The sequence below is a fragment of the Nicotiana sylvestris genome, chromosome 10 (assembly GCF_000393655.2).
Source record: "Nicotiana sylvestris chromosome 10, ASM39365v2, whole genome shotgun sequence".
In the NCBI taxonomy this organism is placed as follows: domain Eukaryota; kingdom Viridiplantae; phylum Streptophyta; class Magnoliopsida; order Solanales; family Solanaceae; genus Nicotiana; species Nicotiana sylvestris.
The window spans coordinates 29,642,427-29,667,718 of record NC_091066.1 but is presented as its reverse complement, the minus strand read 5'-3'; positions in this window follow the sequence as shown (position 1 = coordinate 29,667,718).

Below are 25,292 nucleotides of genomic sequence, written 5' to 3'. Positions count from 1 at the left end.
CTAGTCCTAGACGAACTCAACCCCTGTGTTGAGCCCCCTAAGTCAAATGCAACATGATGCAAATAAGCGTTCATACTAGGGATCCGACATGAATTTACGTTATTCTATGTTCAAAAACCTGGGTCTTGGTTCTAGACAGTGCACCCGAGCGGACAACTCGAGCTGAGGAAGGAGCTCCTTTCCGGGAACCAAAAGGCCAGCCGGCTTAGAAACTTTCCGAGCCTCTTTTATTTCGGGTATGACACTAACAGAATAGGGAGTCTCAACCAGTAAGCACATCCCCGGAGGTAAGAAGAAAAGGGTTTCGGCATAGTTTATACGTACAATTCAAATAATATCAAAGCAATAAAAAAACATCATTTTGCACATTAGGCTCAAACATGTAAAAATCAGATAAAACCAAATATAACAATTTATATAAGCTCGAATTTCTAAGCCTGAACCAGTGGTTCTGGGTATAACTATCCCCAGCAGAGTCGCCAGAGCTGTCACACCTCCTTTTTACATACCCGCGAGGGTAAAGGGAGTTTTTTCCAATTAAAGGAAAATCGAAACGGGATTTGTTTGTTTATTTCAGAGTCGCCACTTGGGAGATTTTAGGGTGTCCCAAGTCACCAATTTTAATCCCGAATCGAGGAAAAGAATGACTCTATATTACAGTCTGCGTACCAGAAATCCGGATAAGGAATTCTGTTAACCCGGGAGAAGGTGTTAGGCATTCCTGAGTTCCGTGGTTCTAGCACGGTCGCTCAACTGTCATATTCGGCTTGATTATCTGATTTTATACATATTGAACCTGTGTGCGAATTTTAACTTTAACCGCTTTTGTCAATATTATTATTTTACGAGAATTGCAACGTCGTGAAAATATATCTCGAACCACGTTATATCAATGCACCCGTGGTTGTTGACATATCTCGACTCGGTTGAGATTTGGATTTAGGTCACATAAATGTGCACCCGAGTTAAGGAAAATAAATTATTAAAGGCGCGCCTAAAGCAACTAGCGTATTGTTATTTTGGGGAAGGCCGTAAAATTCGCTAAACGGCCTGTCCCGAATTCTAAGTATTTTAATATATACATTTAGAGGGCCCCGCAACTTGTGCATTTTTATTTGTCGAGGCTCATCTCATCTTTATTTTAAAAGGATATCCTATAGTAGCTACGTTTCTTGTCGCATTTGTCTCTACTAATTGAAAGCAAAAATGATCCTACTTAATTACATGCTTGCAGGTTATTTACAGCGGGATTCCGAATGCTTTCACAAAATCAGAAACATGGCCACGCACACGGGCAGCTGATCGAATATTATGGGCCCAAGCCCAGCTCATGCAGGATTGGCTAGGCCCGGGCCACTGTTTTTCCGATGAAAGCCTGCTTAGTTCGTTTCGACTAGGGCTCGACCTTCGAGAGGTTGAGACCGTAAACTTGTGTTCTTTGTTCTAAAGGCGTGGTTTGCCAGTTATAACGAGGCAGATTATCAAAAGGGAAGGAAATTAACTAATAATGGATAGTTTTCATACTTAACATGCATTAAAGGACATGCTAATCACAAACATAGCTAATTTCTAAGATATAGCCTACTACACTGTCAATCCTTTTATCTATTAGCCTACATACACAATAGGATATCAAGTTACCATACGTTGACATTTACTATGTATGAGGGCTACCTCCAGTATCCAAGCAAAAATGTAAACTATTATCCATCACATGATATTCAATATACAGGCTATGTATGAAAATAAACATCTTCAACTCTTCTCTTTTGTATTCATGCTCAACTTTCAAGTTACATTGACAGTATTAGTCGTGTACCTGGTATAGAAAAGCAAAAGAAGAAGGAGAATGATCAGCCGAGTAGTATGCAACGAACACAACAGAAGCACACTCAGTCGAACAGCAACAAAATCCCAGACACAGATCTTTATAACCCAGGTAAGAAAATCCAGTTGCAACCAATGATACCAAACAATTGCAGGCTAAGCAATGAGGGGAAAGATGCAAGAAAATGGTATCCTCTGGTTGCTATGATGCAAAACCAGCACAATCCTAACACTATCTTACTCTGAAAACTAGACTGCCTTCCTAAGATTGAAAGACCAGCCCCTTTTCTTTTTCTCTGAAGACTAGAAAATGTCCAGCCCTTTCTTAGCTAAAAATAGCTCTATTTATAATCTGAAAGAGAACCCCTAAGGTCTGCCTAGAATTTCACAGCCCCCAGGTCTGCCCATCCCCTTCATTTCCCATGCCTAAGCATCTTCTTGATGCAAGTCATTTGGTTCCCCATGCCTGGCCCATTGCTCTAATCAAGAGTCATGGGTTCATTTAAGTATTCATTTTAAACTCCCATGCTCTTATGTTTTGTCCCCACTAATACTAGATTAATAGTATTTTGATTAAACAATTGATAGCCCCCTTAATCCTGAACACTTAATTAGTCTTTCCCCAACCAAAGTTACCCAACAGACCCTTGATCATTGCTGCTTTGCCCCACCCTTTCATTCTATTGGATCTACCAGTTATGACCCTTTGAGAACTAGTTCGAACCCCCCACAGCTAACAAACAGACCTATAATCAGCCCAATACAACCATTCAACAAAATCAGCCAGTAAGAGTTAGGTCGTTTGTTTTTTAATACTGCGAAACAAATGACAACATGTGCCGAGTCGACTTTGCGAGTTATAGCGTATACTAATTAGTCGCTAATCAACTAAACTCAAAAACAGGACAATTGAGTGATTCAGGCATTTTTCGGACAACAATGGAACTTACGAAACTTAATTATTTGACGATGTCACTCAAATCGACTACACGAACTATTATACGTAACAATTAATCGACAAACAACATAGATTAAACAGGGCACCAATTTATTTCAAAACTCGGGGCATTTATCATAGAGTTTACAAAACTTAACTAGTCGACAACATCAATCGAAGCGAATAGACATCTTATAACACTCAAGTAACACTTAAGAAAAGAAATCGACCAAACAAAAGGGTCTTTGAAGATGGGGGGAATTGACAGAAAATAATCAAAAAAAAAAATTCAGAACAAATCTACGAACATATGCACAACACAAAAGGAAAGAAAAGAAGATTACACCGGGAATTTACCTCAACACGAACCAGGTTTGGTTTTTAGGGTTCTTGAACTCAGATTTGGGGTTCGAAGAGTTCTGCTTATATTCGACCGGAACCAAAGCTGATTAGGGTATGAGGGATGTCAGGGGAGTGACTAGGGTGAATTTGGGACTCATCCGGTGACTTAGGGTTTCGGCTCGGACCTTCGAATGATTATTCGAGACGTTCCAGGAAGATTCGAGCCAAACCATTACCAGATCGGGGTTGAGGGTGGTCTTGTGTCTTAAGGGTGTTAGTCTGGTGGTCATTGGCGTTGTTGCCGCCGGGTTCAGGTGAAAGGGAAGCTATGGCGTCTGCTAGGGTTTGGGGGTATTTTGAGGTTCCGTTCTGAGAGACGGAGGAACAGGGTGTGGGCTTGGATAGGGGGCGTGGGGTGTGATGGATGGTTTATATACGGAAGGGGAAAATAGATCAGGGCCGTCAGATCAAGTGAAATCGAGGGCTAAGATCCCTTCACTTAAGGGGAACGGTGTCGTTCCATCTAAAGGAGGTCGGGCTGGTCCGGGGTTAAATGGGTCGGGTTTGGAAATGGGTCGCGGAAAGGGGTCTAGGGCCGTTGGATTGGACTGGTTGGAACGGCTGAGATGAACCATCCCTGAAACGCCGTAGTTTTGGTGTTGAACTACGTCGTTTTGATGGCCTGGGGACGGGTTGCTTGGGCTGGCTGATGTGGGTTGCTTTTGGGCCTATTTTTTGTTTCATTTCTTGGCCCAAACCGATTTTCATCACTCTTTTCTTTTGTTTTCTAATTTTAAAACTAAATAAAAATGAAATTAAAACAACCATTAATTTAACACTTAACATAATTATCACACACATATTAAAATATTTAAATAGGTTAAATCACACCCTAGAATAAAAGATGCATATATTTTTTTTTGTGAATTTTCTTTTAATGACCGAATTATGGTTTAATTACACATGACATACATATTTTGTATTTTGCTCGATAAGATTAAATGAAAAATGGACAGAACCACAAATGACTGCCAGCACATATCACGTAAAATCGAAAAATTGTACAGCGAGGCCATTTGTCAATATTTTTGCTTTCTTTTGGAGTGATTGTCCATGAAGCAAAAATCATGTGCTTACACCAAATACCGTACCAAAGTAATTTGGTACGGTTCGGTATTTCTTATTTTGGTTCGGTACGGTTTTGGTACGGTTTCAGTTTGATACATAATGAATCACGTTGTGCTAATTTATCAACACCACTGCAAAGAGAAAGGATTTACAATGAGAAGGAAAATTTATCAACACCACTGCAACGTATTACTACTAGTAGCTTATAATTGTATATAAGATACTAAATACGATTACTATAAATGGTTAAAATACAAATTGAATGTTAAAAAACGAAGAAGTTGTAAACACGCTGAAAAGTTGAAGACGGAAGAATGAAGGTAAAAAAAAAAGGTTGAAAAGTTCTTCACTCGCAGCAGTCGGTGTGTACTCTGTTCTTCACTTCTTTGTTTGACAAGAGAAACCTAATTTTAACTTGGAAACAAGGGAAAGTGAGTAAGAGAGTAAGAGATTGGGCTTAATCTTATTGGGATAGAAATAGAAACTTGGGCTGGGTTAAGGCAGTGTAGGTAGGACTAGGATTGGAAAAGCACATAAATAATTCGGTATTTCGGTATACCGAGAACCGTACCGATATACCGTACAGAAATATCGAAATCTTAATACCGAGAACCGTACCGATATACCGAATAACCAAAAATTTAATACCGAATTATACCGAAATACCGAAATAACGAAACCGAAATACCGAACTAATTCGGTCCGGTTCGGAATTCAATTTTTTGGATTTTATGACCACCCCTAGCTTAAAGTAAATTATGGAGCAAAAGAGTACGTAGAAAGAATGTTAATTAGGCGGCAACCTAGTAATCAAAGAATTAAAAAGGAAAGAGATAATTTGAAGTGTCCTTGTGCTCCTACCTCTTTATTTCACTCTTAAACTTCTTGTATAAATCAATCAAATATTTTCTCTTTGACTTGAATCTTCTATAATTTTCTTCAAACTATGCAATATCATCCTTTATGATCTGCAAAAAACATATATGGGTTCCTCAAATAAATGTTAAACTTATCTAATTCCCAGCCTATTATATAGAATGGAGTAAACCGTTACCTTTGGATGATTTATAGTTCAAAAAATATCCTTCAACTTTTCAACTATATCCCCAGTCAACCCATGATAATCAACAATGTTAAGGTGAAAACTTTTATAGGCATGTGAGGTGTCAAAGTAAGTTTGATTCATCCAAAAAATTTTAGTAACGGAAAACTCACATTATTATCATTCAAAAGAAGAAGCACAGATGAACCTCAGTATCTTTGAGGGGTTATGGATATGAAAGGCATGAGAGTTATTATGATTATTAAAAGTATAGGTTATAAAAATAAAGAGGTGTGAGTTATGAAGATAGGATTTTTAATATAAGATAAATGAAAAAAATGATTAAAAACTCAAAAAAATGAGAAAAAAGATAAATATGTTTCTTGGCTTAAGAGAGGTGCCACCTCACTTTTTTATTGCCTCTCTTATATATATATATATATATATATATATATATATATATATATATATATATATATATATAAACTGCCCTTTTAAGTTGTCCTCAACGGTCAGACAAGCACCTCAACTAGCCCCTTTACCATTTTAACACTTCAAGTAGCTATAAAATGTATCAAGTAAATACCCGGCCTAGTCAGCCCATCTTGCATGTGACACAGTCTGAAACGCATGTTGCCTACTAATTTTATTTTCTTTTTAGAATTATTTTGAAGTGGGCAATATCTTCTTCCAACCATTACAGAATCAGTTGGCCATTATCGTCGCCTTCGCCGCCACCGTGGTTGTCAAACCCACATTAGCAAAACAAATTTTTTTCATCAGATTAAAGGCAATCATTAACTAAAAAATTGTTAAACTCATAATTCATGAATGGAGTCTCAGCAGAATTAATTCATCTGTCCATTTTAGAAACATTTGAAATCTGGTTGCATGAATCAAAAAATAAAACTAGACAACAATTCAAGAAAAATTTACTCAAAAATTTAGACTATTCTACAAAGAATAATAATTGAAAATCCAAGTTCTGAATCAAATAAATAAGAGAGAGTGAGAAGACTGAAGGCAAAAAGGTAGAGAGATACAGGTTGCCGGAGCTGCCAAGCTTCTGTCAGAAAGGTTGGGATGAAATTGGTTAGTTGGGGTCTTTACTTGGTTAGTTGTACAATAAGAAAAAATTGGGATGAAAGAAAGGGGAAGTTAGGGGGGATGAAGAAGAATATATGTGTGTGTGGGGGGGGGTTGCTTTAAATGTGTTTATTTGTTGTTAATTACGTTTATCAGATTTTTATGTACAATTTATAGGTGTCATTTTCTTATTGGTTAATTTGACAAGTCATTGGCGAGCATAACTCACGCATATGGCCTGTTGGACTCTGGAGTTCACAAGGCTTATTTTTTACGGACTATAAGTGCCAAAATGATAAAAGGGTCAGTTGAGGTGCTTGTCTGATCGTTGAAGACAACTTAAAGGGATGGTTTATTTATTTCGCATATATATATATATATACACACACACACACACACATAGATTTCTCCTAAATTAATTATTGTTATACTATCCATGCTTACTAACTTGTTATGATAGTGTAAGCATATGGAAGATAGTTCATGAAAATTATAGCATTTCTCCTTACAAATGGTGAGGACACGTGCTATCGGTCAGGATGGACGACCACCAGTACCACCAGCTAGGGCCACTAGAGGCCGAGGACGTGGTCGAGGCCGTGGTAGGGGCAGAGGTGTAGTCCGCATAGCAGCTAGGGCAGCACCTGTAGATCCACCAGCCGCCCCAATTCAGGATTAGGTCCCAGTTGCAGACGCTCTAGCAGCACCCGCTCAGGCACCGGCTGTGCCTATTTTGATTCCAAGCCTTCAGGAGGATTTAGCTCAGATTATATCAGTATGCACTGGCCTAGCTCAGGCGGTCTCAGTTACTACGGCCGCAGCTACTTCTCAGGCCGGGGGAGGTACTCAGACTCCCATTGCTCGCACACCTGAGCAGGTTGTGCAGGGACTTCAGACACCGGGGGCACCTCTAGCCCAGCCGGTTGCACCAACTCAGGAGTATGTGGTACCAGTTATGCCTGGCGATGAGTAGCATTGATTGGAGAGATTTGGTAGACTTCAGCCTCCGACTTTCAGTGGTACAGAGGGCGAAGAAGCCCAGGGTTTGTTGGACAAGTGTCAGAGGATTCTTTGTACAACGGGTATTTTGGAGACCAGTGGTATAGCATTTACTACTTTCCAGTTTTCTGGAGTTGTCTTTACTTGGTGGGAAGCTTATGAGAGGTGTAGGCCTGTTGATGTGGCGCCCCTTACCTGGCAGCAGTTCTCCGTTCTCTTTTTGGAGAAGTATGTGCCACAATCTCGCAGAAAGGAGCTGCGCAGACAGTTCGAGTAGTTGCATCAGGGAGATATGACTGTGATGTAGTATGAGATGCGGTTCTCTAAGTTAACTCGTCATGCGGTCTGGTTGGTTCCCACAGATCGATAGAGGATCAGGAGGTTCGTTAATGGCCTTACATATCAGCTTCAAATTCTCATGACCAGGGAGAGGGTGTTAGGTGCTACTTTTGAGGAAGTTGTTGGCATCATCCACGAGATTGAGTCAGATTGTCACCAGGAGCGAGATGAGAGGGAGGCCAAGAGGCCTTGGGGATCTGGTAGTTTTGGCGGTGCTCTTTCGAGGGGTCAGTTTTAACACGACAGAGGCCGTCTATTCAGGCATGCTCAGTCAGCTCGCCCAAGTTATTGTGGGGCATCATCGGGTCATGGTTCTCACAGTTCTCATCAGGGCCATTCATTACTCAGTGCCTTTCTAGCCCATAGTTCGTCCCTTGCTCCATCATTTCAGGGCTCTTCTATGCCAGGTGCATCTGCTAGTCATCCCGGTGCTAAGGGTTCCCTTCAGTACCCGTCTCCAGCACCAGGGAGTTATTACGAGTGTGGAGAGTTTGGGCATATGAGGAGGTAGTGTCCTCGTCTTCTTGAGGGTCTGTCTCAGCAGAGGGGTCATCCCTCGACTTCAGCTCCAATTACTTCACCACCAACTCAAGCAGCTAGGAGTACGGGTCAGTTAGCTAGGGGTTGCCCTAGAGGGCGAGGTCGATCAGGTTGTGGTCAGACCCAAATTTATGCACTCCCAGCCAGACCAGATGCTATTGCTTCAGATGCTATGATTACAAGTATTGTCTCAGTCTACCGCAAAGATGCCTCTGTATTATTTGATCCTGGTTCCACTTTTTCATATGTGTCATCATACTTTGCTCGTTATTTGGATGCGCCCTATGAGTCTCTTGTTTCATCTGTCTGTGTATCTACCTAGGTGGGTGATACTATAGTTGTGGACTATATATACCGGTCATGTGTGGTGACTCTTGGGGGGCTGGAGACCTGAGTGGACCTGCTGTTGCTTTGTATGGTGGACTTTGATGTGATATTGGGCATGGATTAGCTATCTTTGTGTCATGATATATTGGACTATCATGCTAAGATAGTGACGTTGGCTGTGCCTGGTATGCCACGGATTGAGTGGCGAGGTTCGAATGATTTTGTCCCCAGTAGGGTGATTTCATTTCTGAAGGCCCAGCGGAAAGTTGGGAAGGGTTGTCTTTCATACTTAGTCTTTGTGAGGGATGTCAGTGTAGAGATTCCTAGTATTGATTATGTTCCTGTTGTGAGGGATTTTCTCGATGTGTTTCTTTCAGACCTACCGAGCATGCCACCGGACATGGATATTGATTTTGGTATTGATCTGGTGTCGGGCACTCAACTCATTTCTATTCCATCGTATTGTATGGCACCGACGGAGTTGAATGAGCAACTTTAGGAACTCCTCGATAAGGGGTTTATTCGGCCTAGCGTGTCACCGTGGTTTATGCATGTTCTATTTGTAAAGAAGAAAGATGGCATGATGAGAATGTGCATTGATTACAGGCAGTTGAACAAAGTTACAATCAAGAACAAGTACCTGCTGCCTCACATTGATGATTTATTTGACCAGCTTCAGGGAGCGAGAGTGTTCTCCAAGATTGATCTCCATTCAGGTATCACCAGTTGAAGATCAGGGACTCGGATATTCTTAAGATAGCTTTCAAGACCCGATATGGTCATTATGAGTTCCTGGTGATGTCTTTTGGGCTGACCAATGCCCCAAAAACATTCATGCATTTGATGAACAACGTGTTTTGACCTTATCTCAACTCGTTTTTCATAGTTTTTATTGATGATATTCTGGTGTATTCGCGTGGTCAGGAGGAGCACGCAGGGTTTTGAGAGTTTGTTGCAAAGATTGAAGGAGGAGAAGCTTTATGCAAAGTTCTCCAAGTGTGAGTTTTGGATCAGTTCAGTGGCATTCTTGGGGCACGTGGTGTCCAGTGAGGGTATTTAGGTTGATCCGAATAAGATAGAGGCGGTCCAGAGTTGGCCCAGACCGTCCTCAACCACAGAGATTCGTAGCTTTCTTGGTTTGGCAGGTTATTACTGTCAATTTGTGTAGGGATTTTCATCTATATCAACACCTTTAACCAAGTTGACTCAAAAGGGTGCTCCATTCAGGTGGTCAGATGAGTGTGAGGAGAGCTTTTAGAAGCTCAAGATTGCCTTGACCACAGCTTTAGTGTTAGTTTTGCCATTAGCTTCACGTTCATATATAGTGTATTGTGAGGCTTCGAGAGTTGGTATTGGGTGTGTGTTGATACAAGAGGGTAGAGTTATTGCTTATGTTTCTCGTCAGTTGAAGCCCTATGAGGAGAACTACCCCATTCATGATCAGGAGTTAGCTGCCATTGTTCACGCATTGAAGATTTGGAGGAATTATTTGTATGGTGTGTCTTGTGAGGTGTTTACTGATCATCGTAGCCTCCAGCACTTGTTCAAACAGAAGGATCTCAAATTGGGGCAGAGAGATGGTTGGATCTGCTAAAGGATTATGATATTACTATCTTGTACCATCCAGGAAAGGCCAATGTGGTGACCGATGCCTTGAGTAGGAAGGCGGTGAGTATGGGGAGTTTGGCATATATTCCTGTTGGGGAGAGACCTCTTGCAGTTGATGTTCAGGCCTTGGCCAATCGGTTTGTGAGGTTGGATATTTCGGAGCCCAGTTGGGTATTGGCTTGTGTGATCTCTCAGTCTTCTTTATTTGATCGCATTAGAGAGTGCCAGTATGATGATCCTCATTTGCTTATCCTAAAGGATAGAGTTTAGCACAATGATGCTAGAGATGTGACTATTGGTGATGACGGGGTATTGAGGATGCAGGGCCGGATATGTGTGCCCAATGTGGATAGGCTTCGGGAGTTGATTCTAGAGGAGGCCCACAGCTCGCGGTATTCCATTCATCCGGGTGCTGCGAAGTTATATTAGGATCTGAGACAACATTATTGGTGTAGAAGAATGAAGAAGGACATTGTGGGATTTATAGCTCGGTGTCTCAATTGCCAGCAGGTGAAATATGAGCATCAGAGACTGGGTGGCTTGCTTCAGCAGATAGATATTCCAGAGTAGAAGTGGGAGCAGATCACCATGGATTTTATAGCTAGGCTCCCATGGACTTTGAAGAAATTCGATGCTATTTAGGTGATTGTGGATCGGCTGACCAAGTCTGCACACTTCATTCCTATGTGTACTACCTATTCTTCAGAGCGGTTGGCAGAGATATACATCCGGGAGATTGTTCGTTTGCATGGTGTCCCAGTTTCCATCATTTCAGATAAAGGTACTTAGTTTACTTCACAGTTTTGGAGGTCTGTGCAGCGAGAATTGGGTGCTTAGGTTGAGTTGAGCACAACTTTTCACCCTCAGATGGACGGGCAGTCCGAGTTCACTATTCAGATATTGGAGGACATGTTGCGCGCTTGTGTCATTGATTTTGGAGGGTCATGGGATCAGTTTCTACCGCTCGCAAAGTTTGCTTATAACAACAATTATCAGTCAAGTATTCATATGGCTCCATATGAGGCTTTGTATGGGAGACTATGTAGATTTCCGGTCGGTTGGTTTGAGTCGGGTAAGGCTAGGCTTTTGGGTACAGACTTGGTGCAGGATGCTTTAGACAAGGTGAAGGTGATTCAGGAGAGGCTTCGTACAGCGCAGTCGAGGCAAAAAAGTTATGTTGACAGGAAGGTCTGTGATGTGTCTTACATGGTTGGTGAGAAGATTCTATTGAAAGTTTCACCCATGAAGGGCATTTATGATATTTGGGAAGAAGGGTAAATTGAGTCTTCGGTTCATTGGGCCTTTTGAGGTGTTTCAGAGGATTGGGGAGGTGGCTTATGAGCTTGCTTTGCCACCCAGCTTATCGAGTGTGCATCCGGTATTTTATGTTTCTATGTTCCGGAAGTATATTGGCGATCCGTCTCATGTTTTGGATTTTAGCACGGTTCAGTTAGATAATGATTTGACTACCTTTTTAGGTTGTTTAAGAGGTAGAGGATGTCATGACCCGGCAGGTCGTTTATGAGTTACCATACTATTTCCCCCATTTTTGCTTCTTATTGTCTTGTTCAGCTGTATTATGTGATATCAGGTTGGTTGGTTCGCGTTCGGAGAGGTTTTGGAAAGGAATGAGACACTTAGTCTCTCTTGAGTAAGCTTAGGTTGGAAAAGTCAATCAGATGTTGACTTATATGAACGAGGGCTCGGATGTGAATTCTGATGGTTTGGATAGCTTCGAGAGGTGATTTGGGACTTTGGAAAGTGATCGGAATGTGTTGTGGAGGTCTGGAGTAGATTTAGGCTTGAATTGGCAAAATTAAAATTTTTGACGGTTTCTGATTGATAGGTGAGATTTTGATATAGGGGTCGGAATGGAATTCTGGAAGTTGGAGTAGGCCCGTTGTGTTATTTGTGACGTGTGTGCAAAATTTCAGGCCATTCAGACGAGGTTTGGTAGACTTTTTGATTGAAAGCAGAATTTGGAAGTTTTTGGAGTTCTTAGGCTTGAATCCGATGTTAATTTAGTATTTTGATGTTGTTTTGAGTATTCCGAGGGTTTGAACAAGTTTGAATGATGTTATGGGGTATGTTGGCATGTTTGGTTGAGGTCCCGAGGGCCTCGGGTGAGTTTCAGGTGGTTGAACGGATGAAATTTATGTTAGAAAAGTTGGAGAAATCTGCTGTTGGTGTTGCAGACATTTGGCCTTCACGTTTGTGAGTGGGCTCTCGCGTTCGCGAAGGGTTAAGTTGTGAGGCAGGAAGTTTGGCCTTCGCGTTCGCGAGCTAGGTGTTGCGCTCACGGTGGGTTGAGGAGCTGAAGCTTCGCGTTCGCGTATAAGGTGTTGCGTTCGCGATGAAGGATTAAGTGGTCAACGGATTATGTTTCTATGCTACCTCTTCAGGTTGTTTAAGAGGTGGAGGATGTAATGACCCGGCCAGTCGTTTATGAGTTACCACACTATTTCCCCCATTTTTGCTTCTTATTGTCTTGTTCAGCTGTATTATGTGATATCAGGTTGGTTGGTTCGCGTTCGGAGAGATTTTGGAAAGGAATGAGACACTTAGTCTCTCTTGAGTAAGCTTAGGTTGGAAAAGTCAATCAGATGTTGACTTATATGAACGAGGGCTCGGATGTGAATTCTGATGGTTTGGATAGCTTCGAGAGGTGATTTGGGACTTTGGAAAGTGATCGGAATGTGTTGTGGAGGTCTGGAGTAGATTTAGGCTTGAATTGGCAAAATTGAAATTTTTGACGGTTTCTGATTGATAGGTGAGATTTTGATATAGGGGTCGGAATGGAATTCTGGAAGTTGGAGTAGGCCCGTTGTGTTATTTGTGACGTGTGTGCAAAATTTCAGGCCATTCAGACGAGGTTTGGTAGACTTTTTGATTGAAAGCGGAATTTGGAAGTTTTTGGAGTTCTTAGGCTTGAATCCGATGTTAATTTAGTATTTTGATGTTGTTTTGAGTATTCCGAGGGTTTGAACAAGTTTGAATGATGTTATGGGGTATGTTGGCATGTTTGGTTGAGGTCCCGAGGGCCTCGGGTGAGTTTCAGGTGGTTGAACGGATGAAATTTATGTTAGAAAAGTTGGAGAAATCTGCTGTTGGTGTTGCAGACATTTGGCCTTCACGTTTGTGAGTGGGCTCTCGCGTTCGCGAAGGGTTAAGTTGTGAGGCAGGAAGTTTGGCCTTCGCGTTCGCGAGCTAGGTGCCGCGCTCGCGGTGGGTTGAGGAGCTGAAGCTTCGCGTTCGCGTATAAGGTGTTGCGTTCGCGATGAAGGATTAAGTGGTCAACGGAATTTTGTGCTTCGCGAATGCGAGGCATTGACCGCGTTCGCGAAGAAGGGATTTCAAGTGCTGGGCAGAATGTTTAAAAGACCCCTTCCGCAATTTTGGGTCTAAATTTCACCATTGTTGAGCGATTTTGGAGCTTTTTGAGAAGGATTGAAGAGGGAATCAAATGGGAAACACTTGGAGGTAAGATTTATGGACTTAATACTCGATCCTATTGTGATTTCTACCTAATTAAACATGAAATTTGGGGGATTTGAAGCCTAAAATTGGGGAGTTAGGTCTAGGAAATTTGAGACCTTAATCTAGGGATTTGAGGGGACATTTATGGTCGGATTTTGGTATTATTGGTATGTATGAACTCGTGGGAGGATAAGGATTCCATTGATGTGAATTTTATCAAATTTCGAGACATGGGCTCGGGGGTCGGGTTGGACCAATTTCGAGAGTTTTGATATAATTTGATTATTTTCGTATGGGCTTCATCCCCTTAGCATATATTGATGCTGTGATTCTGATTTTGGATAGATTCGACGTGAGTTGAGGCCGAGTCAAGAGGCAAGGGCATCGCAGAGTAGTATTTCATCCGGTTTGAGGTAAGTAACCATTGTAAATCTGGACCTGAGGGTATGAAACCCCGGTATTTCGTATTGTTTTGATAAATGAGGTGATGCACATGCTAGGTGACGAGCGTGTGGGCGTGCATCAGTTGGGATTGTGACTTGGTTCGTCCCGTAGCGACTATTAAGCCACGTATGTGATTTGAAATCTGATGATATTTCGTATTTTTTAGATTGATACTATACTTTGGGCTGTACGCCATGTTTGGGGCTTTGTGCCGACATGTTTAGACCCTATGAGTAATTTTTACTACTTTTCTCACTCTATCTGTTTTGAAAGCATATCATCAGTCATGTTTTACCTGTTTATTGTTTAAATCTGGTTTTATCACTCTACTTCTTAATATATGAAAACTGTTTGGGCTGATTTCCCTGATTTTCCACTGATATGCCCGAGTGACTGTGAGGTAAATGACTGAGAGAGGTTGAGGACCTAATGGTAAGGATTATATATATATATATATATATATATATATATATATATATATATATATATATATTATGTATCGGGCTGCATGCCGCAACAATATTATATATATCAGGCTGCATGCCACAGCGATACTTATATGGATCAGGCTGCGCGTCGCAGCGATATGACGCTTGGGCTGTAGGAGCCCTCCAGAGTCTGTACACCCCAGTAAGCGTAGTCGACTATAAACTATGGATCGGGTTGTACTCCGCATCGGTTATTGTTATTATTACTATTATGAGATATTATTGAGCGGAGTGCTGAGTGTGAATACTGTTGACGAGAGCTGGGACACAAGTGACTGAGAGGCTTGCCCGAGAGGCTATACTGTGAGTGATACCTTGCCCGAGGGGCCTGTTTATGATATTTTGATGTTTTCATTCTTCTTTTATACTGAGCCTCTATTGAAAGATGTTGAATAAATGATTTCAAAGTATTTTAATTGAAACTAAAGTTTTTACGAAGTAACTGGCTATTAAACTGTTGAGTTTGACTTGAGATTCTGTTGAACACTCTTATATGATTTTTAACTGCTCGTCACTGCACTCAAATCTTATTTGCTTTAGTTACTTACTGAGTTGGCGTACTCACATTACTTCATGCACCTTGTGTACAGATCCAGGTACCGGACATCAGAGTGGGAGCTTCCAGCACTCTCAGAGCTTTATCGGAGATTGCAAGGTAATTGCACGGCGTCCGCAACCCTATTTTCCTCCTTCCTATCTTAGTTTTCTATTATTTCAGGTTTATGATGTATTATTCAGTCAGTTTGGGTTGTATTTAGAGGCTCTTGACTTGTGACACCTGATTGTTGGGCTGTGTTGGTATATTTTGTACAAATTTCTGCATTTTTCGTTGATGTATATATTTCATATGAGAAATTGAGACTTAATCGGTTTTAGAAAATGGTTTTATAAAAATAATTTACTGTGGTTAAATGTTGGGCTGGCTTGTCTAGCATTGTGATAGGTGCCATCACGACCGGGGTATTTGGGGTCGTGACAATACTATTACTAAAATAAGGAAATAATTATAAAATTTTGATGCAATAAACAAATAGCTAAATAGTATGTCGATAGTCATATAATTAGATAAATAGACACATATATTCCCCCCACTTGTAGTTGTAATGACATCATAGAGGAAGTGTATTTTTTTTAAGTTGTCCTTAAATCTGATAATGTATCTGCATACGTTGGATCTCCATAAAATATTTTATATGATTGGCAACGTCAAAAACAAAGAATTTGAATAAGAAACGTCATCAACCAAACTCTACTTGCAACTATAACCTCATATAGAATAACTTTGTGGTTGTGTGAATCTAACTTGGGCTTAAAGTAAATTATGGAGCAAAAGAGTACGTAGAAAGAATGTTAATTAGGCGGCAACCTAGAAATCAAAGTATTAAAAAGGAAAGAGATAATTTGAAGTGTCCTTGTGCTCCTACCTCTTTATTTCACTCTTAAACTTCTTGTATAGATCAATCAAATATTTTCTCTTTGACTTGAATCTTCTATAATTTTCTTCAAACTATGCGATATCATCCTTTATGATCTGCAGAAAACATATAAGGTTTCCTCAAATAAATGTTAAACGTATCTAATTCCCAGCCTATTATATAGAATGGAGTAAACTGTTACCTTTGGATGATTTATAGTTCAAAAAATGTCCTTCAACTTTTCAACTATATCCCCAGTCAAGCAGTGATAATCAGCAATATTAAGGTGAAAACTTTTATAGGCATGAGTGAGGTGTCAAAGTAAATTTGATTCATCCAAAAATATTTAGTAACGGAAAACTCACATTATTATCATTCAAAAGAAGAAGCACAGATGAACCTTAGTATCTTTGTTCAAAGCATGATATTTGTCCTTGTATAGAAGTCCTTATGTAAGTACATATGGAGGAATACTATAATAAATTGTCATAAACTTATACATTAAACATTTGAGGGGTTATGGATATAAAAGACATGAGAGTTATTATGATTATTAAAAGTATAGGTTATGAAAATAAAGAGGTGTGAGTTATGAAGATAAGATTTTTAATATAAGATAAATGAAAAAAATAATGAAAAATGAGAAAAAATGAGAAAAAAGATAAATATGTTTCTTGGCTTAAGAGAGTTGTCACCTCACCTTTTTTATTGCCCTCTTACATATATATATATATGCGAAATATATAAACTGCCCCTTTAAGTTGTCCTCAACGATCAGACAAGCACCTCAACTAGCCCTTTTACCATTTTAACACTTCAAGTAGCCATAAAATGTATCAAATAAATACCGAGCCTAGTCAGCCCATCTCGCGTGTGACATAGTCTGAAACGCACGTTGCCTACTAATTTTATTTTATTTTTAGAATTATTTTGAAGTGGACAACATCTTCTTCCAACATTACAAAATCAGTGGGCCATTAACGTCGCCTTCGACGCCGCCGTGGTTGTCAAACCTACATTAGTGAAACAAAATGTTTCATCAGATTAAAGCCAATTATTAACCAAAAAAATTGTTAAACTCATAATTCATGAATGGAATCTCAGAAGAATTACTTCATCTGTCCATTTTAGAAACATTTGAAATCCGGTTGCTTGAATCAAAAAATCAAACTAGACACAATTCAAGAAAAATTTACTCAAAAATTTAGACTACTCTAAAAAGAATAATAATTTAAAACCCAAGTTTTGGATCAAATAAATAAGAGAGAAAGAGAGAGAGAGAGCGAGATAGAGATAAAGAGAGAGGAATGAAGACGAAATGGTAGAGAGATATAGGTTGCCGGAGCTGCCGAGCTTCTGTCAGAAAGGTTGGGATGAAATTGGTTAGTTGGGGTCTTTACTTGGTTAGTTGTACAATAAGGAAAAATTGGGATGAAAGAAAGGGGAAGTCAGGGGGGATGAAGAAGAATATGTGGGGAGGGGTTGCTTTAAATGTGTTTATTTGTTGTTAATTACGTTTATCAGATTTTTATGTATAATTTATAGGTGTTATTTTCTCATTGGTTAATTTGACAAGTCATTGGCGAGTGTAACTCACGCATATAGCCTGTTGGACTCGGGTGTTCATGAGGCTTATTTTTATGGACTATAAGTGCCAAAATGATAAAAGGGTCAGTTGAGGTGCTTGTCTGATCGTTGAAGACAACTTAAAGGGGCGGTTTATGTATTTTGCCTATATATATATACACACACAAATAGCTTTCTCCTAAATTAATTATTGTTGTACCATCCATGCTGATTAACCTATTATGATAGCGTAAGCATATGGAAGATAGTTCAGGAAACTTATATCATAACTTCTCCTCACAGATGGTGAGGACATGTGCTACCGGTCAGGATGGACGACCACCAGTACCACCAGCTGGGGCCACTTGAGGTTGAGGACGCGGTCGAGGTCGTGGTAGGGTCAGGGGTATAGCCCGCACAACAGCTAGGGCAGCACCTGTAGATCCATCAGCCGCCCCAGTTCAGGATCAGGTCCTAGTTGCGCATGCTCCAACAGCACCAGCTCATGCATCAGCTGTGTCTATTTTGATTCCAGGCCTTTAGGAGGCTTTAGCTCAGATTATATCAGTATGCACTGGCTTGGCTCAAGCAGTCTAAGTTACCACAGCCGCAAGTACTTCTCAGGCTGGGGGAGGTACTCAAACTCCCTTTGCTCGCACACCTAAGCAGGTTGTGTAGGGACTTCGGACACTGGGGGCACCTCCAGCCCAGTCGGTTGCACCGACTCAGGAGTATATGATACCAGTTATGCCTGACAATGAGCAACATCGATTGGAGAGATTTGGTAGACTTCAACCTCCGACTTTCAGTGGTACAGAGGGCGATGATGCCCAGGGCTTCTTGGACAAGTGTTAGAGGATTCTTCGGATAACGGGTATTCTGGAGACCAGTGGTGTAGCATTTACTACTTTTCAGTTTCTTGAGATGCCTTTACTTGGTGGGAAGCTTATGAGAGTCATAGTCCTATTGATGCGGCGCCCCTTACCTGGCACCATTTTGTCATTCTCTTTTTGGAGAAGTATGTGCCATAGTCTCGTAGAGAGGAGCAGCGCAGACAGTTCGAGTAGTTGCATCAGGGAGATATGACTGTGATGCAGTATGAGATGCGATTCTCTGAGTTAGCTCGTCACGCGGTCTGGTTGGTTCCCACAGATCGAGAGAGGATCAGGAGGTTCATTGATGGCCTCACATATCAGCTTCGGATTCTCATGACCATCGAGAAGGTGTCAGGTGCAACTTTTGAGGAAGTTGTTGACATCGCCTGCGAGATTGAGTCAGTTCATTGCAGGAGCAAGAAGAGAGGGAGGCCAAGAGGCCTCGGGGATCTTGTAGTTTTGGTGGTGCTCCTTCGAGAGGTTAGTTTCAGTACGGTAGAGGCCGTCCATTCAAGCATGCTCAGTCAGCTTGCCCAGGTTATCGTAGGGCATCATCAGGTCATGGTTCTCACAATTCTCATCAGGGCCATTCATTACTCAGTGCCCTTCTAACCTAGAGTTCATCCTGTGCTCCATCAATTCAGGTCTCTTCTATGCCAGGTGCATCTGCTAGTCATCCCGGTGCTAGGGGTTCCCTTCAGTCCCCGTCTCCAGCACTAGGCAGTTATTACGAGTGTGGAGAGTTTGGGCATATGATGAGGCAATGTCCTCGTCTTCTTGAGGGCCCATCTCAGTAGAGGGGTTAGCCCTCGACTTCAGCTCCAGTTACTTCACCAACCGCTCAGGCAGCTAGGGTTGGGGGTCAGTTAGCTAAGGGTCTCCCTATAGGGGAAGGTTGATCAGGTGGTGGTCAGGCCCGTTTCTATGCACTCCCAGCCAGACCAAATGTTATTGCTTCAGATGTTGTGATTACAGGTATTGTTTCCCTGCAGAGATGCCTCTGTATTATTTGATCCTGGTTCCACTTTTTCATATGTGTCATCATACTTTGCTCGTTATTTGGATATGCCCCAGGAGTCTCTTGTTTCATCTGTTCATATATCTACCCCGGTGGGCGATACTATAGTTGTGGACTATATATACCAATCGTGTGTGGTGACTATTGGGGGTCTGGAGACCTGAGTGGACCTGATGTTGCTTTGTATGGTGGACTTTGATGTGATTTTGGGCATGGATTGGCCATCTCCATGGCATGCTAAGACAATGATGTTGGCTATGCCTGGTGTGCCACGGATTAAGTGGCGAGGTTCGACTGATTTTGTCCCCAGTAGGGTGATTTCATTTTTGAAGGTCCAGCGGATGGTTGGGATGGGTTGTCTTTCATACTTAGCCTTTGTGAGGGATGTCAGTGCAGAGACTCGTAGTATTGATTCTGTTCCTGTTGTGAGGGATTTTCCCGATGTGTTTCCTGCAGACCTACTGGGAATGCCACCGGATAGGGATATTGATTTTGGTATTGATCTGGTGCCGTACACTCAGCCTATTTCTATTCCACCCAAATGTATGGAACCGACGGAGTTGAACGAGTAACTTTAAGAACTTTTCGATAAAGGGTTTATTCGGCCTAGTGTGTCGCCATAGGGTACGCCTGTTCTATTTGTGAAGAAGAAAGATGGCACGATTAGAATATAAATTGATTACAAGCAGTTGAACAAAGTTACAATCAAGAACAAGTACATGTTGCCTCGCATTAATGATTTATTTGACCAGCTTCAAGGATCGAGGGTATTCTCCAATATTGATCTCCGCTCAAGGTATCACCAGTTGAAGACCAGGGACTCGAATATTCTTAAGATAGCTTTCAGGACCCGATATGGTCATTATGAGTTCCTGGTGATGTCTTTTGGGCTGACCAATGCCCCAGCAGCGTTCATGCATTTGATGAACAACGTGTTTTGACCTTATCTTGACTCGTTTGTCATAGTTGTCATTGTTGTCATTGATGATATTCTGGTGTATTCGCATAGTCAGGAGGAGCACGTGGGGCATTTGAGAGTTGTGTTGCGGAGATTGAAGGAGGAGAAACTTTATGCAAAGTTCTCCAAGTGTGAGTTTTGGCTCAGTTCAGTGGCATTCTTGGGGCACGTGGTGTCCAATGAGGGTATTCAGGTTGATCCGAAGAAGATAAAGGCGGTTCTGAGTTGGCCCAGACCGTCCTCAACCATAGAGATTCCCAGCTTTCTTGGGTTGGCGGGTTATTACCGTCGGTTTGTGCAGGGATTTTCATCTATAACATTACCCTTGACCAAGTTGACTCAAAAGGGTGCTCCATTCAGGTGGTCGGATGAGTGTGAGGAGAGCTTTCAGAAGCTCAAGACTGCCTTAAACACAGTTCCAGTGTTAGTTTTGTCATCAGCTTCAGGTTCATATACATTGTATTGTGATGCTTCGAGAGTTGGTATTGGGTGTGTGTTGATGCAGGAGGGTATAGTTGTTGCTTATGCTTTTCGTCAGTTGAAGCCCCATGAGGAGAACTACCCCATTCATGATCTAGAGTTGGCTGCCATTGTTCATGCATTGAAGATTTGGAAGCATTATATGTATGGTGTGTCTTGTGAGGTGTTTACTGATCATAGTAGCCTCCAGCACTTGTTCAAACAGAAGGATCTCAAATTGAGGCAGCGGAGATGGTTGGAGCTGCTAAAAGATTATGCTATTACTATCTTGTACCATCCGAAAAGGCCAATGTGGTGGCCGATGCCTTGAGTAGGAAGGCAGTGAGTATGGGGAGTTTGGCATATATTCCTATTGTGGAGAGACCTCTTGTAGTTGATGTTCAGGCCTTGGCCAATCGGTTCGTGAGGTTGAATATTTCGGAGCCCAGTCGGGTATTGGCTTGTGTGATCTATCGGTCTTCCTTATTTGATCGCATTAGAGAGTGCTAGTATGATGATCCTCATTTGCTTGTCCTAAAGGATAGAGTTCAACACGATGATGCTAGAGATGTGACTATTGGTGATGACGGGGTATTGAGGATACATGGCCGGATATGTGTGCCCAATGTGGATAGGCTTCGGGAGTTGATCCTAGAGGAGGCCCATAGCTCGCGGTATTCCATTCTTCCGGGTGTCGTGAAGATGTATCAGGATCTAAGACAACACTATCGGCGGAGGAGAATGAAGAAGGACATTGTGGGATTTGTAGCTCGGTGTCTCAATTGTCAGCAAGTGAAATATGAGAATTAGAGACCGGGTGGCTTGCTTCAGCAGATGGATAATCCAGAGTAGAAGTGAGAGCGGATCACCATGGATTTTGTAGTTGGGCTCCCACGGACATTGAAGAAGTTCAATGCTATTTGGGTGATTGTGGATCGGCTGACCAAGTCTGCATACTTCATTCGTATGTGTACTACCTATTTTTCAGAGCGGTTGGCAGAGATATACATCCGGGAGATGGTTTGTTTGCATGGTGTCCCAGTTTCCATCATTTCAGATAGAGGTACTCAATTTACTTCACAGTTTTAGAGGTCTGTGCAGCGAGAGTTGGGTACTCAGGTTGAGTTGAGCACAACTTTTCACCCTCCGATGGACGGGCAGTCCGAGCGCACTATTTAGATATTGGAGGATATGTTGCGCGCTTGTGTCATTGATTTTGGAGGGTCATGAGATCAGTTTCTACTGCTCGCAGAGTTTACTTATAACAATAATTATTTGTCGAGTATTCAGATGGCTCCATATGAGGCTTTGTATGGGAGATTGTGAAGATCTCCGGTCGGTTGGTTTGAGCCGGGTGAGGCTAGGCTTTTAGGTACAGACTTGAAAGGTTGCTTTAGATAAGGTGAAGGTGATTTAGGAGAGGCTTCGTACAACACAATCGAGGCAAACGAGTTATGCTGACAGGAAGGTCCGTGATGTGTCTTACATTGTTGGTGAGAAGGTTCTATGAAAGGTTTCACCCATGAAGGGCGTTATAAGATTTGGGAAGAAGGGTAAATTAAGTCCTCGGTTCATTGGGCCTTTTGAGGTGCTTCAGAGGATTGGGGAGGTGGCTTATGAGCTTGCATTGCCACCAAACTTATCGAGTATGCATCCGGTATTTCATGTTTCTATGATCCGAAAGTATATTGGCGATCCGTCTCATGTTTTGAATTTTAGCACGATTCGGTTAGATAATGATTTGACTTATGATGTGGAGCCAGTAGCTATTTTGGAGCGCCAGGTTTGAAAGTTGAGGTCAAAGGATATAGCTTCAGTGAAAGTGTAGTGGAGAGGTCGACCTGTGGAGGAGGCTACCTGGGAGATCTAGGGGAGATCCGGAGCAGATATCCTCACCTATTTGAGGCTTCAGGTATGTTGTTCGAGGACAAACGTTTTTTTAAGAAGGGGATGATGTAACGACCCAGCCGATCGTTTCATGAGTTATCGCTCCGTTCCCCCCATTTTTTCTTCTTATTGTCTTGTTCAACTGTATTATGTGATATCGGGTTGGTTGGTTCGGGTTCGGAGAGGTTTTGGAAAGGAATGAGACACTTAGTCTCTTTTGAGCAAGCTTAGGTTGGAAAAGTCAATCGGATGTTGACATATATGAACAAGGGCTCAGATGTGAATTTCAATGGTATGGATAGCTTCGGGAGGTGATTTGGGACTTAGGAGCGTGATCGGAATATGTTTTGGAGGTCCGGAGCAGATTTAGGCTTCAATTGGCGAAATTGAAATTTTTGGCGGTTTCCGGTTGATAGGTGAGATTTTGATATAGGGGTTGGAATGGAATTTTGGAAGTTGGAGTAGGCCCGTTGTGTCATTTGTGACGTGTGTGCAAAAATTCAGGTCATTCGGACTAGGTTTGATAGAATTTTTGATCGAAAGTGGAATTTGGAAGTTTTTGGAGTTCTCAAGCTTGAATCCGATGTTAATTTTGTATTTTGATGTTGTTTTGAGCATTCCGAGGGTTGGAACAAGTTTGAATGATGTTATGGGGTATGTTGGCATGTTTGGTTGAGGTGCCGAGGGCCTCGGGTGAGTTTCGGGTGGTTGAACGGATCAAATTTATGTTGGAAAAGTTGCAGAAATCTGCTGTTGGTGTTGCAGACATTTGGCCTTCGCGTTTGCGAGTGGGATGTCGCGTTCGCGAAGGGTTAAGGTGGGAGACAGGAAGTTTGTCCTTCGCATTCGCGAGCTAGGTGTCGCGCTCGGGATGGGTTGAGGAGCTGAAGCTTCGCGTTCGCGTACAGGGTGTGGTGTTCGCGATGAAGGATTAAGTGGTCAACGGAATTTTATGCTTCGCGAACGCGAGGCATTGACCGTGTTCGCGAAGAAGGGATTTCAAGTGCTGGGCAGAATGTTTAAAAGACCCCTTCCGCGATTTTGGGTCTAAATTTCACCATTGTTGAGTGATTTTGGAGCTTTTTGAGAAGGATTGAAGAGGGAATCAAATGGAAACACTTGGAGGTAAGATTTATGGACTTAATACTCGATCCTATTGTGATTTCTACCTAATTAAACATGACATTTGGGGGATTTGAAGCCTAAAATTGGGGAGTTAGGTCTTGGAAATTGGAGACCTTAATCTAGGGATTTGAGGGGCCATTTGTGGTTGGATTTTGGTATTATTGGTATGTATGAACTCGTGGGAGGATAAGGATTCCATTGATGTGACTTTTATCAAATTTCGAGACATGGACCCGGGGGTCGGGTTTGACCAATTTCGAGAGTTTTGATATAATTTGATTATTTTCGTATGGGCTTCGTCCCCTTAGCATATATTGATGTTGTGATTCTGATTTTGGATAGATTTGACGTGAGTTGAGGCCGAGTCAAGAGGCAAGGGCGTCGCAGAGTAGTATTTCATCCAGTTTGAGGTAAGTAACCATTGTAAATCTGGACCTGAGGGTATGAAACCCCGGTATTTCGTATTGTTTTGATAAATGAGGTGATGCACATGCTAGGTGACGAGCGTGTGGGCGTGCATCGGTAGGAATTGTGACTTGGTCCGTCTCGTAGCGACTATTAAGTCGTGTATGTGATTTGAAATCTTATGATATTCCGTATTTTTTAGATTGATACTATACTTTGGGTTGTACACCATGTTTGGGGCCTTGTGCCGACCTGTTTAGACCCTATGAGTAATTTTTACTAATTTCCTCACTCTATCTGATTTGAAAGCATATCCTCAGTCATGTTTTACCTGTTTATTGTTTAAATCCGATTTTATCACTCTACTTCTTAACATATGAAAACTGTTTGGACTGAGTTCCCTGATTTTCCACTGATATGCCCGAGTGGCTATGAGGTAAATGGCTGAGAGAGGTTGAGGACCTAATGGTGAGGATTATATATATATATATATATATATATATATATTATGGATCGGGCTGCACACCACAATAATATTATATATATTATGGATCAGGCTGCACGCCGCAGCGATACTTATATGGATCGGGCTGCACGTCGCAACAATATATATATTGGATCGGGATGCGCGCCACAACGATATGAAGCGTGGGCTGTAAGAGCCCTCCAGAGTCTGTACACTCCCAGTGAGCGTAGTCGACTATAAACTATGGATCGGGCTGCACGCCGCAGCAGTTATTATGATTATACTATTATGAGATATTATTGAACCGGAGTTTGGAGTGTGAATACTGTTGACGAGAGCTGGGACACAAGTGACTGAGTGGCTTGCCCCAGAGGCTATACTGTGAGTGATACCTTTTTCGAGGGGCTCGTTTATGACATTTTGATGTTTTTACTCTTCTTTTTACTGAGCCTTTGTTGAAAGATGTTGAATAAATGATTTCAAAGTATTTTAATTGAAACTGAAGTTTTACAAAGTAATTAGCTATTAAACTGT